The 12,096-nt window shown below is 39.0% G+C and overlaps 1 long non-coding RNA gene across 2 annotated transcripts in view; it reads left to right on the forward strand.

Annotated features, from left to right (window-relative positions):
* LOC103660843 overlaps window positions 1-3,448 on the forward strand; it is a 102,915-nt gene extending 99,467 nt beyond the window's left edge. For both annotated transcript variants that reach the window (XR_005834423.1, XR_567918.2), the window contains one exon: window positions 3,126-3,448. This is a non-coding gene — a long non-coding RNA (uncharacterized LOC103660843). The remainder of the gene's footprint in view (window positions 1-3,125) is intronic.
* Window positions 3,449-12,096: the final 8,648 nt, after the last annotated feature.

Below are 12,096 nucleotides of genomic sequence, written 5' to 3' on the forward strand. Positions count from 1 at the left end.
TTCAGTGTATCTTTTCTTATTCCTGTGCTCCATCCAGGTGCTGTAATCCCTTACCTGGAGTCCTTAGCCTTTGTGAAGGTACTTTTGTGCATGGAGAGTTGTTCTGAGTAATATTTCTGTGAGGGTATGAGTGCTGAAACCTATTCCACCATCTTGCTGATGTCACTCCTCTCTCAAAGTTGTCTTAACATTAGAAAATCAATGTTTTGCCATATTAGTAGAATAAAGGAGAAAACTATATGATCATTTTAATACATAGAGGAAAAATATGACAAAATTCAACATCCATTCACAAGAATAATTCTCACCACACAAAGAATATAAAGTATTTATTCAACTTATAAAGAACATCTATGAAAAACCTCCAGCTAACATTGTATGTTCATGTTGAAGGATTAAAATTATTCTTTACTGGAATCAAGAACAAGGCAATGTGCTCAATTTTGTCACTTTTATTCAACATTGAATTGGAGGTCCTAGCCATTGCAATAGAGGAAGAAAAACAAATAAAATGATAAAGATTGGGAAGGGGGAAGCAAAATTGTCCTCATTTTCACTGTGAAATAATAGGAAAAAATATATATTGGTCTGTGTCCCCAGTTCTTGGCACAGAGCTTCTAAAACCCGTGCAATTTCCTAAGCGGTATTAGAACTAGGAGCATCTTTTGTTCTAATATATGGTCTTTGAACCTGGTTCCTGACACAGGGCTCTTGCAACCCTTGTAATTTCCTGAGTGATAGGAATGGTTTTTGTTCTAATGAGGTGACTCTGGCTGGGCTCCTTGATAAGGACTGATCACAGGAAAGACCAAGCTATGATTAGAAGCTTGAAATTTTCAGCCATACCCACCCCCACCCCCCCACCCCCATTCTCTTGTGAAGGGAAGAGGGCTAGAAATAGAGTTAATGATTGATCAAAACTATGTGAGGAAATCTCCATAAAAATTCCCAAAGTATGAGATTCAGAGAGCTTCCAGGTTGGTGAACACATGTACATACTGAGACGGTAACCCAGTCCAACTCCACTTTCTGTACTTGGCATCCTCCCAGCCTCACCTTATGTGCCTCTTCATCTGACTGTTCATCTGTGTCCCTTATCCTTCAATAAACCGGTTAACATAAGTGTTTCCCTGAGTTCTGTGAGCCACTCCAGCAAGTCAGTAGAATCCAAAGGGGGAAGAGGTCCTGGAAACCATGATTATTGTAGCTAAGTCAGGCAGAATTGTGGGCACCCTGGGGACCTACTGGTATTTGCAGTTGGCATCTGGAAGCGGGGGGCAGTTTTGTGGGACTGAGCCCTTAACCTATAGGATCTGATGCTATCTTCAGGTAGACAGTGTCAGAATTGAGTTAAAATGTTGGAAACTCCGCTGCTGTCACAGAGAATTGCTTGTTGTGGGGAAAACCCTCGCCTGGTGTTGAAAGTGTGAGGGCTGCAGTGGTGTAAGAGTAAAGGAGACACGCAGGAGGAGGACCGGGTTTTCTTAAACAGCAACTAACATGATTGTTTACATAGAAAACCCTGAAGATCTGCAAAACAACCAGAAGTTATAAGTGGATACGCAAAGTCATAGTGTATGAAGCTAAAATTTACAATATCAATTCTATTATTATCTTCTAACAGGAAAAAAAATGTGAAATGAAATGGAAAAACAGTTCTGTTTATAATAGGTCCCCAAATCAGATTATTTAGAAATAAATGTAGACAGATGTACACTGAAAACCACAGGGTACGGCTGAGAGAAATTTTAAGACTTAAATGAGTGGAAAGATATATTATCTTCGTGGATTGGAAGATTCAATTTTAAGATGTCAGTTCTTCCTAAATTGATCTATACATTTAATTCAATCCCAATAAGAATCCCTGGAAGTTTACAAACTGATTTTAAAATTTATATGGATGCAAAGGACCTTGGATTGCCTAAATAATTTTTAAAAAGAAGAACAAAGTTGCTGGACTTACTATAAAGTTCCAGTATTCAAGACTGTACTATAAACAAAAGAATAGGTATATTGATAACTCAACAAAACATCAGAGAGTCCAAAAATATCTCTATATGTTTAATGGATTGATTTTTTTAATAAAGGCACAAGGCAATTCAATGGGGAAAGGGAGTCTTTATTTGAAAGTTAATAAGAGTATAGATCTTAAAAGTTCTCATAACAAAAAAATTTTGTGACTGTGTGGTAATGGATGTTAATAGAATTGTGGAGATCATTTCACAATATATACAGATAATGAATCATTATGTTATATACCTAGTAAATAATAAACTAATATGATGTTATATGCCAGTAAAAAAAGTGGTCTATTCCATATGGGAAAAAAAATGTTGACTCTTACCTCATATCAGACACAGTAGTTAACTTGTAATGGGTCATAAGCCGAAATGTAAGATCTCAAACTATAAAACTTTTAGCAGAGAAAACAGGAAAAAAATTTTGTGACCCTATTGAGGAAAAGATTTGTTAAACAGAAGATGAAAAGCACAAAGGAAAGACATATTAGAATGGACTTCATTAAAATAAAAAGCATTTACTCCCCCAAAGACATAGGTAAGAAAACAAAATCAAAACACAGGCCATTGATTGCGAGAAAATATTGACAAAACATGTGCCTGTCCAAGGGTTTCTAGCTGTAGAATATGTAAAGTACTCTTAGAACTCAATTCTTAAAGACAACCCATTTTTTAAAAAAATGGACATAGGATTGGATATTTCACAGATGACCAGTAGACACATGAAAAGATGCTCAACATCCCCCAATGGAAGATGCAGATTAAAACCACAGTGAGATAATACTACATAGCCACTAGGATGAATTAAACCAGAAAAAATCTGACAATACCAAGTATGATCAATAATGTGTTCCATATTTTGACCATGATGTTTTCTGGAGTTTATATATAAGGCAAAATTAATCAAAGTGTACATTTTAAATGGATATAGCTTATTGCATGTAAATTGTACCTTAATGACGTTGACTTAAATATAAGCCTATGGAAGAATAACAATTATTAACCCAATGGACCAAGATATAAGGATGCTTGGGTACTTGCTAAAGGAGTAAGTGTAGCTGGGATCAGACTTAGTTCTTAACCCAGACTATTTTCCCTTCCAATTAGATTGTGCTGCTGAGCACAGAGTGCAAGATTGAAGGAAGGAAGAAGCAAGAAGGGAAACAAGTGTCCTAAGAATGGACCTGCTGTAATCCAGACCCTCAGTCTTGTCCCAACCAGTGATGACAAAACACTTCCCCACAGGACTAAAGTCATGCCTCGCTTTTCACTTGAAATTTTTCATCTCTTAAAATAGCTTCCTCGTTTTTCTTTCTCCTCCCTAATCATAACAGTCCATTTGAATTATATAGACATATATGGAAACAAAGTCCAGTGGCTTAATACTATGTACTGTTAAGAGATGTAAATAAAGAACTTTGGACACATCTCCTCCTGCCAGTTTATGAGTGGGTGCTCCTTGGAACATATCTCAATTATTTAGATGGATTAAAAGTATGTAAAGAATTTGGAGAGAATCAGAAAATGCAGAGAATGTTTTGAGTTAATGCTTTTTGGAATTAACACGTAAATTTGCCCATTTCTCCCTAGCTTATTATTTTCAACATTTTAATATCCTGTGTATTTTACATGTATTTTCCCTATACTTTTCTTGGGCTTAAAAATTGTTTTGTTGAAATTTGATATTTTTTCTCTAGCAGGACATTTTATCATCTTCAAGTTGCTGAGGTACTAAACTTTTGTCACATTATATTTGATGTCAGTGTGCAGATTCAGCTGTAAGAAAAAAAAAAAGAAAGATAATTCAAGGGAGGAGCACTTCTTTAAATACACATCCACCGGGCTTTGTTATCTAACTGCAGTGAAATTGGGTCATCTTTCAGGATTTCCAGTGTGGAGCTGTGTCCGTGAAGGGCTTGAATTGCATAGTTACATTTCTGAAAAGCTTCTGTGTTCAAATAGCAAAAAAATCACATTGAGAAATTAAAAAATGTTCTCTGTGAATCTGAATTTTTATAGCATACTTTACTTGAATATATGGGAAACAAGTAATGTAACAAAGGAGTTCATGGGAAATAATCTAAATCTGATGTTCCAGAGAAAACTAGCATTTATTGAACACCAGCTTTGCCTTCGGTACTGTAAAGTACTTTATGCATATGATCTTATTTAGTCTTGTCAGCCCTACAGTATAGGTAGTACCATTATCCCCATTTTGCAGATGGGAAAATAAAGGCACAAAGAGATGATGATAAGTTTCAAGATTTTAATCCTGGCCTCCTGTCTCTGCAGCCTGCACCCTCTAACCCTGGCCATACTCGCAGGAACAGGCCTTCGCTCTTCCCTGTACCTGCCCTATTCCTTCCCACCCGCATTCATCCTGTTTGTCCTCCTGGAGAGCCCAGCCTGCCCTCTCCAATGGTCACGTCCTGTCCACCCTTCACTGTCTGGACACTTTGACCTTCTGCATTCCCACCGCAGCTACTCTGCCTGATTTCCTATTGACCAAACATAATCGCTCCCTAATATTTGGGTAATAACCTCAGAACCAGTTGTCCTGCCTCACGTTGCTCTTCCTCCAAACCATCCTATGTAATCCCCTTAATACATAGTCTTACCTTGGGTGGCTTCCACTGTTCTACTTTGAATCCTGGTTTGGAGAACACTCAAGGCCCTCCCAAATCTTTGACCCACTTTCCAGCTCCATTCAGATGTGGAAACACCAACCCCAGACAGGTATTTCTCAGGTCATTTCAATGTGCTTGGCATATAAGAAACAATGTTAGTTATCATTGTTTTGTATTTAATATATGAAGATGATATTCTTAGTTACATAGTTCAAACACTAAAAAATATAGAAATGGATTGTTGAAATGTCTTCTACTTATTCTTGGCCCCATCATCCCACTTCCCATTCCCTACCCCCACACATTAAACTATTATAATTAATTTCTTTTTTTTAAAGATAAATGATAGCATACAATACACATTGACCTACATGTTGCTTTTTTCTACTTCATATATCTTGGACATCTTTCTGTGTCAATAGCTGAAGCGCTTGCTCCTTTCTTTTTTACAGCTGCATAGAAATTTTTATAACTGTATGGATGTGTCATAATTTAATTAACCATAATTTAATTATTACCTGATGGTGCACATTTATGTCATTTCCAGTCTTTTACTGTTATAGACAAAGCAAATATCCTCAATCACACTGTATGCATGAAAACTTATTTGTGAAGTATTTTCCTAGAGGGAGAAGTAGAAAAATGATTTATGTATTTGTAACTTTAATAGATACTGCCAAACTATCCTACTTAGGGGACGTATTGGTTCCTACTTGCAACAGAAACAAATGAATCAACAGTTTCCCCACAGCCTTGCCACACACTGTGGTATTAAACTTTCCATTTTTGCCTATTGATGGGAGAAATGGTGTTTTAGTGTAGTTTTAGTTTGCCTTTAAAAAAATGAATGAGTTTGTGCATTTTTCAAATGTGTAAAGGCCATTTGGTTTTCTTCTTCTGTTTTGGCTATTCATACCTTTTGCACATTTTAAAAATTGTTCTGTGCTTTCCCTTATCAATTTACAGGTAGTGTAGAGGTTATGGAAGTTAGCCCTTTTTCTGTATATGTGATGCAGGCATTTTTCAAGTTTGTCATTTGTCTCTTGTTTATGGTGTTTTATTCATGCAGGTGTTTTTGACCTTGGCATTGTGAACTTGTCGTTTTCTTTCATGGCGTCAGGACTTTAAGTCATGTTATAAATGCCTTTCCCACTCTGAGATGATGTGAATTTTCCCTTATTTCTCCTAGAAGTTTGGTTCTTTCACTTCCCACGTTTAAATCTTTGAGCTGTCTAGAATTTATCCTGGCACATATAATGCGATAACGTTCCCCCTTTTCCCCAGATGGCTTCCAGTTTATACCAACACCATTTATTAAATTATCCTTATATTCCCCACTGCTTTGAATGCCACCTTTACGTGCTAAAGTCCTGAATGCACCTGCCACTATCCCTGGGCTTTCTATTCTGTCTGGTTGGTTTGCTGTCTGTTCATATGCCAGGACCCATCTGTTCACGTACTGAGCATGGCTGAAAATCAGGCAGAGCTGGCTTTCCCTCGCAGATCCTTCTTTTCAGAGTTCTCTTTCCAATCAGCATTTACCGATTCTTTAAATGTGTCGTTTCAGTAAGTAACAACAGGAACAACAAACAACAACAAAAACCCTTCCTGTTGGATATTTTTTCGTGATCATATTAAGTTTATAAGTAACTTAGGAAAACTTGGTGATTTTGAATCTTACTCGCTAAGAATATAGTCAGTTCTTCTATTTTTGTTCCATTCTGCTTCTTTGTCCTCCAAGAACTTTTTAAAAATTTTTGTCAAATTGGTTTTATTATGTTTCTTCCTGGATATTTTATCCATTTGTTGCTAATGTGCATGGAACCTTTTCTTTTGTTATATTTTCTGTTAGTATGTATGGAGACTTTTAGTTTCTGTGTATTAATTTCATAGCTCGCTAGCTTAATGTGTTTTCTTATTCTAGTAGTTCTTGTTTTTAATGATTCTCTTGATTTTCCAAATAATCATATAATCTACAAATAGGAAAGCCTTGCCTCCTCATTTACAATATTTATTCCTCCGGTTTCTTTTTCATCTGGTTGCTTTATTTTATTTATTTTTAAAGATTTATTTGTTTTTGAGAGAGAGAGCGTGTGCGAGCACAGGGGGAGGGACAGAGGGAGAGGGAGAGCGAATCTTCACTCAGACGCCGTACTAAGCCAGGGGCTCGGCATGGGGCTCGATCTCAACACCCTGAGGTCATGTACTAAGCCGAAACCAAGAGTCGGCTGCCCCACCAGCTGTGCCACCCAGGTGCCCCACATCTGGTTGCTTTAGCTAGTACCTCCAGAACAGTGATAGTTAATGGAAATAATACCAACCTGACTTTTTTCTGGCTTCAGTGGAAGTTTCTAGTGTTTCCTCATTAAGCGCATGAAGCCTTTTGTCTAAGACTGACATCTTAAAAAAAAAATCATGTTCATAAATTTCTATTTCATTAAGAAACTTTTAAAAATTCAGTACTGGAGATTAATTTTTGACAGGTGATTTTTCAGTATCTATGGAGCTGGTTATGTTTTCCCTATAATTTACCAAAATGATGAATTACATTAATAAATTTCACATGGAATTACACTTGCATTCCCGTACTAACTCCGCTTGGTTTTCATACATCCCATTTACTATATTTTATTTAGGATTTTTGCATCGATAATAATAAGACTTATCTGTAATTTTCTGTTTCTTATATAAATACATCTGTCTAGATTTTCTCTGTCTTCTGGAGTGAGATTGGTAAATTATGTTTTTCTTTTTTTTTTTTTAAAGATTTATTTATTTATTTATTTTAGAGAGAAAGAGAGGGCATGAGTGGGAGGGGCAGAGGGAGAGAGAAAATCTCAAGCAGAAGCCTTGCTGAGTGTGGAGCCTGAGGCGGGGCTTGATCCCACCACCCTAAGATCATGACCTGAGTTGAAATCAAGAGTCGGTTCTTAACTGACTGTGCCACCCAGGCGCCTCATTAAATTATGTTTTTCTAGACATGGATCACCTCATTGACATTTTCAAATGCGTTGGCATGGAGCTCAGCAAAGGAGTCTTTTGATTCTTTTAATTTTCAGTCTCTGATGTTATTTCCCATCAGCATTTCTACTGTTGTGTACTTTTGGTCTCTTTCCCTTGCCTAGGTTAGGCAGAAGTGTGTTTTCAGAGAGCCAGCTTTGGTTTTATTTATTAGTTCTACTCTTCTTTTTGTTTTTGAAATTGCCAATTTCAACTTTATTTTATTATTCCTTTTCTACCTTCATGAACAATAAACTGAATGCATTCATTTTTACTTTTGTTTATTAATATAATTGTATAAGGACATGAATTTTCATCTAAACACAGCTTTGGCTGTATCTCCAGTTCTGAAAGGTGGTATTCACGTGCATATTTCACATTAGCTGTTGTTATTATTTATGGTAGGAAGTCACTGGAGGACTAAGGAAAGAAGTAAGTTTGGGTCCCCAGGATGGGGCTAGGCAAGGTGGGCCTTGAGTGGTAGGTGGCAGGGTTTAGACTTGATGAAAATGGTGTTAAGAAGCCATTAGGGGGACACCTGGGTGGCTTAGTTGGTTAGGCATCTGACTCTTGGTTTTGGCTCAGGTCACGATCTCATGTGTTGTGGGATCAAGCCCTGAGTTGGGCTCCGCAATCAATGGGGAGTCTGCTTGAGATTCTCTCCCTTTGCCCCTCCCCCCACTCACACAGGCTCTCTCTCTCTCTAAAATAAGTAAATAATCTTTTTAAAAGAAGAAGCCATTGGAGATCTCTGGTTAGGAAAGTAACAAGATGTAAGTGTTGTTTTGAAAAGATGAACATCCACATATTAGCAGTTATCTTATGTAGTACTTTGTCTTTTCCAAAACCATTTTGGATAGGGAAATGCCTTTTTTGACAAGAATGGAAAACAGAAATCGCCTACTTCCTTCTAAATAGTGATGTGCTCTGATCACATAAATGCATGCCTTCCTGGAGTTTCTCATGATTATTTATTTATTTATTCTAAAAATATTTTTTTTTTAAAGATTTTATTTATTTTTATTTGACAGAGACAGAGACAGCCAGCGAGAGAGGGAACACAAGCAGGGGGAGTGGGAGAGGAAGAAGCAGGCTCATAGCGGAAGAGCCTGATGTGGGGCTCGATCCCAGAACGCCGGGATCACGCCCTGAGCCGAAGGCAGATGCTTAACCGCTGTGCCACCCAGGTGCCCCTATTCTAAAAATATTTTATTTATTAGAGAGAGAGAGAGCATGAGTGGGAGGCAGGGGCAGAGGGAGAAGCAGACTACCTGCTGAGCAGAGAGCCCAGTTTGGGGGCTGGATTCCAGGACCCTGAGATCATGGCTTGAGCTCAATTTAGATGCTTAACTGACTGAGCCACCCAGGTGCCCCTCATGATTATTTTAAATGTCATACACTTGGCTGAAATCTTTTGTTACTGACTCTGGAGTTTCACATAGGAAGCACCTTTCCTAAAATTAATTGGACCACGAAGCAATTATTCATTTCTACTATAGCACTTGATGTTATTTCTCACGTGGAATGCAGCTTTGCCTTTAGTGCTTTCGTATTCTTCTTCTAGGTTGTGAATTCTGTACATAAGTGCAGTACGTTTTAAGTTTTAGGAGGTCAATTCATATTTGTTAGTAATTTATTTTATTTAAAACTACTCATATAATTATAGAATTCTCACAACGTGCATATGAATGATTGGAATACTCCAAAATTATTATCTGCCTTGTCTTTATATTATCCCTAATCATATTCAACATTTTCAGTTGTTTCATTATACTAAATAATCTGTGCTTTATCCTTTCTATTATTAAATTAGTATGTGTTGTACCATATCCATGATCTCTTTTATTTGATTTTTGTGTCAAGGGCTAATAGTTCCCACTCCTACTGATTTTGTTGGGAAAGGCAATATGCCTATGAGAGACTATTTCCTAGACTCCTCTGTGGGTAAGTGTAGCCATGGGAATAATTTCTGGCTGCTGGGATGTAGGTAGAAGTTACTGAGCAGAACATCCCTGCCTGGAATTTGGAGGTCAAGGCTGGAGAAGGAGGTTCTTGCATACGGAAATGATGGAAGGCCACGGAGTGTGAATAAGACGAGCTACCTAATTTGCAGGGGGCAGCACAAAATGAAAGTGAGGGGCCCTTGTTCAACAGTTACTAATAATGAGAAAATGCCAGCAGCAGAGCGTTAACCCCAGTGCTGGGTCCTTCTCAGCGTGGGGCTCAGTGAGACAGCACAGGTCCCATGCTCGTGAAGCTGACCCTGGCGTGAAGGAGCCCGGGACCCTGGGATGTCCTGGAACTGCCAGCCCTGCACTGCCTGTCTGTTCTTCATTTAATGGAGAACACAACCCCCATCTTGTTTAAGGGGTTATCTCAGTTTTCTATTGTGTGCCTCCCACAACTGATGTGTTGCCATTATCCTCATTTTACAGATGAAGAAACTGAGGCTCAGACAAGTTTAGTACCTGGTCCTTGTAGGCCGTTTGGGGTGTGGACTCAGGCCCTGTGAATTGGGTCATATCCTCTAGTGCCAACACTGTGTCTTTCCTTTCCTGCAGAGATGGTATCATTCTGCATTTCCTTTTTCTGGCAAGACTTTGCACTCTGCAGGTTTGTTTGTCTCCCGGGGCCCCTCTTTGTAGTCTATTAATAGGAGGAGGGCAGCACTTAATCCCACTGATTTTTCCTCCATCACATTTAATTTGTACTCTGGAGTAGACAAGATGCAGAATCTTAGTCCAGATTTGAAATATGGCCCCCAAAAAGTGATTCACTTCTATCTCTAGCAAAATGTTTATAGCTTATTCCTCTCCCTTCGCAGATAAAGAGTTAAGATCTTACATAATTCAATTAAAAAAGAAACTCAAAATATGTGAGATCTCATCTGATGTGGATTTCTCTCTGCTTGACCCTTCAAGAGGAAGGCATGTACTGGCGGTCCTTCCAGTGAGATCTCAATCAGGAAAATGCAGCTAGAATTTATTCCTTTAATAGTGCATCAGGGTAAATAGTGTTTATTGCCCTCGGACGTTCTCATCAATGATCATGGGTGGCACTGTGGCCACCAAGTATTATTTATTTGACTAGCACACAAGCCGTGGCTGCTACTTCACCTGCTTGGGGACCCCATGTGACACAAGTATTGTATTTGCTAGACTCTGAGATGATTGCAGTTTGGCTGAGCTCCAGCATAAGCACCCAACCTTGGTTAACATCCACAAGTCAACATTCTGGACCACATCGTGGGTGGTGTTGGGGTGGGGGTGGACACAGCGTGTCTTCACAGGTAATCACAGTGCATCATGTGGGAGGATGGCAATGGAATATGGCAATCTACTTCTCTCCCTCTTTATAGGAGGAGAGAAAATTCCCTATCTTCCCTAAGAGGAAGAAATTCTAGTCTGTTCAGTCAGATTCCAAGGCAGTGAATGCTGGTATTTCCCAGTGGGCACATTACCTGTACATGCTTCCTCATCTTTCATTTGGTAAGAGGGCCAGGGTCCCTTTTAAACTAGGCCCAGGAAGGTAATGCATGGATGCTGGGGAGGCCCAGTGGCTCACAGACTAGAGATCAGACCTGCATTTAGGTTGAAACCCCTACTTAGCCCTTGACTTCCAAACTGATGTTACCCTACACCTCTCATTGGGGTGTCAGGCACACTTGTGATTGTCACATTTGCAATTGTGTGGCCCTTAAGGGGTCCATGGAGGATAGGACTCTGGTGTTCCTGGGTCTTTCACTAGAGCGTTATTTTTTAAGAATTTAATTCAATTAGCCAATTATTAGTTTTAGATGTAGTGTTCAATGATTCATCGGTTGCGTGTAACACCCAGTGCTCATCCCATCATGTGCGCTCCTTAGAGCATCATTTAATATCCAAATCTTACCATAAGCTTGGGTCCTCTGGTTATGGTGAAGTATAATGACGGTCTCATGAAGTACTATTCTCTGAAACTTGGTGTAAGGGTTGAACTGTGTCCTTCCCCACCCCTCATTCATTTGTTGAAGTCATAACTCATAGTATCTCAGAATGTGACTATAAAGAGGTAAAATGGATCACTAGAGCCCTAATCCATTATGACTGGTGGTGTCCCTCAAGAAAGGGAAATTTGGGGATAGATACACATGGAGGGAAGACAGTGTAGAGACCCAGAGTGATGGCTGTGTTCCAGCAAAGGAGAGAAGCCTGGACCAGATCCTTCCCTTGTAGCCCTCATAAGGGACCAACCTGCTGATGCCTCGAGTTCAGTCCTAGCCTCCAGCACTGTGACACAATATTTCTATAGCTTACGTTATTTGTCTGTGGCATTTTGTTATGGTAGCCCTAGCCAACTGATGGGCTTGGCAAGCAGGCTGGGCAACCCTAAAAGCCAGTGGACCGCATGGAGAGATGTAGGAAGACCACTCTGCAATATTTGAAGTAGTCACCACACCTTTTCCTCCACCA

The sequence above is a fragment of the Ursus maritimus genome, unplaced genomic scaffold, assembly GCF_017311325.1.
Source record: "Ursus maritimus isolate PB19 unplaced genomic scaffold, ASM1731132v1 scaffold_13, whole genome shotgun sequence".
Lineage (NCBI taxonomy): Eukaryota > Metazoa > Chordata > Mammalia > Carnivora > Ursidae > Ursus > Ursus maritimus.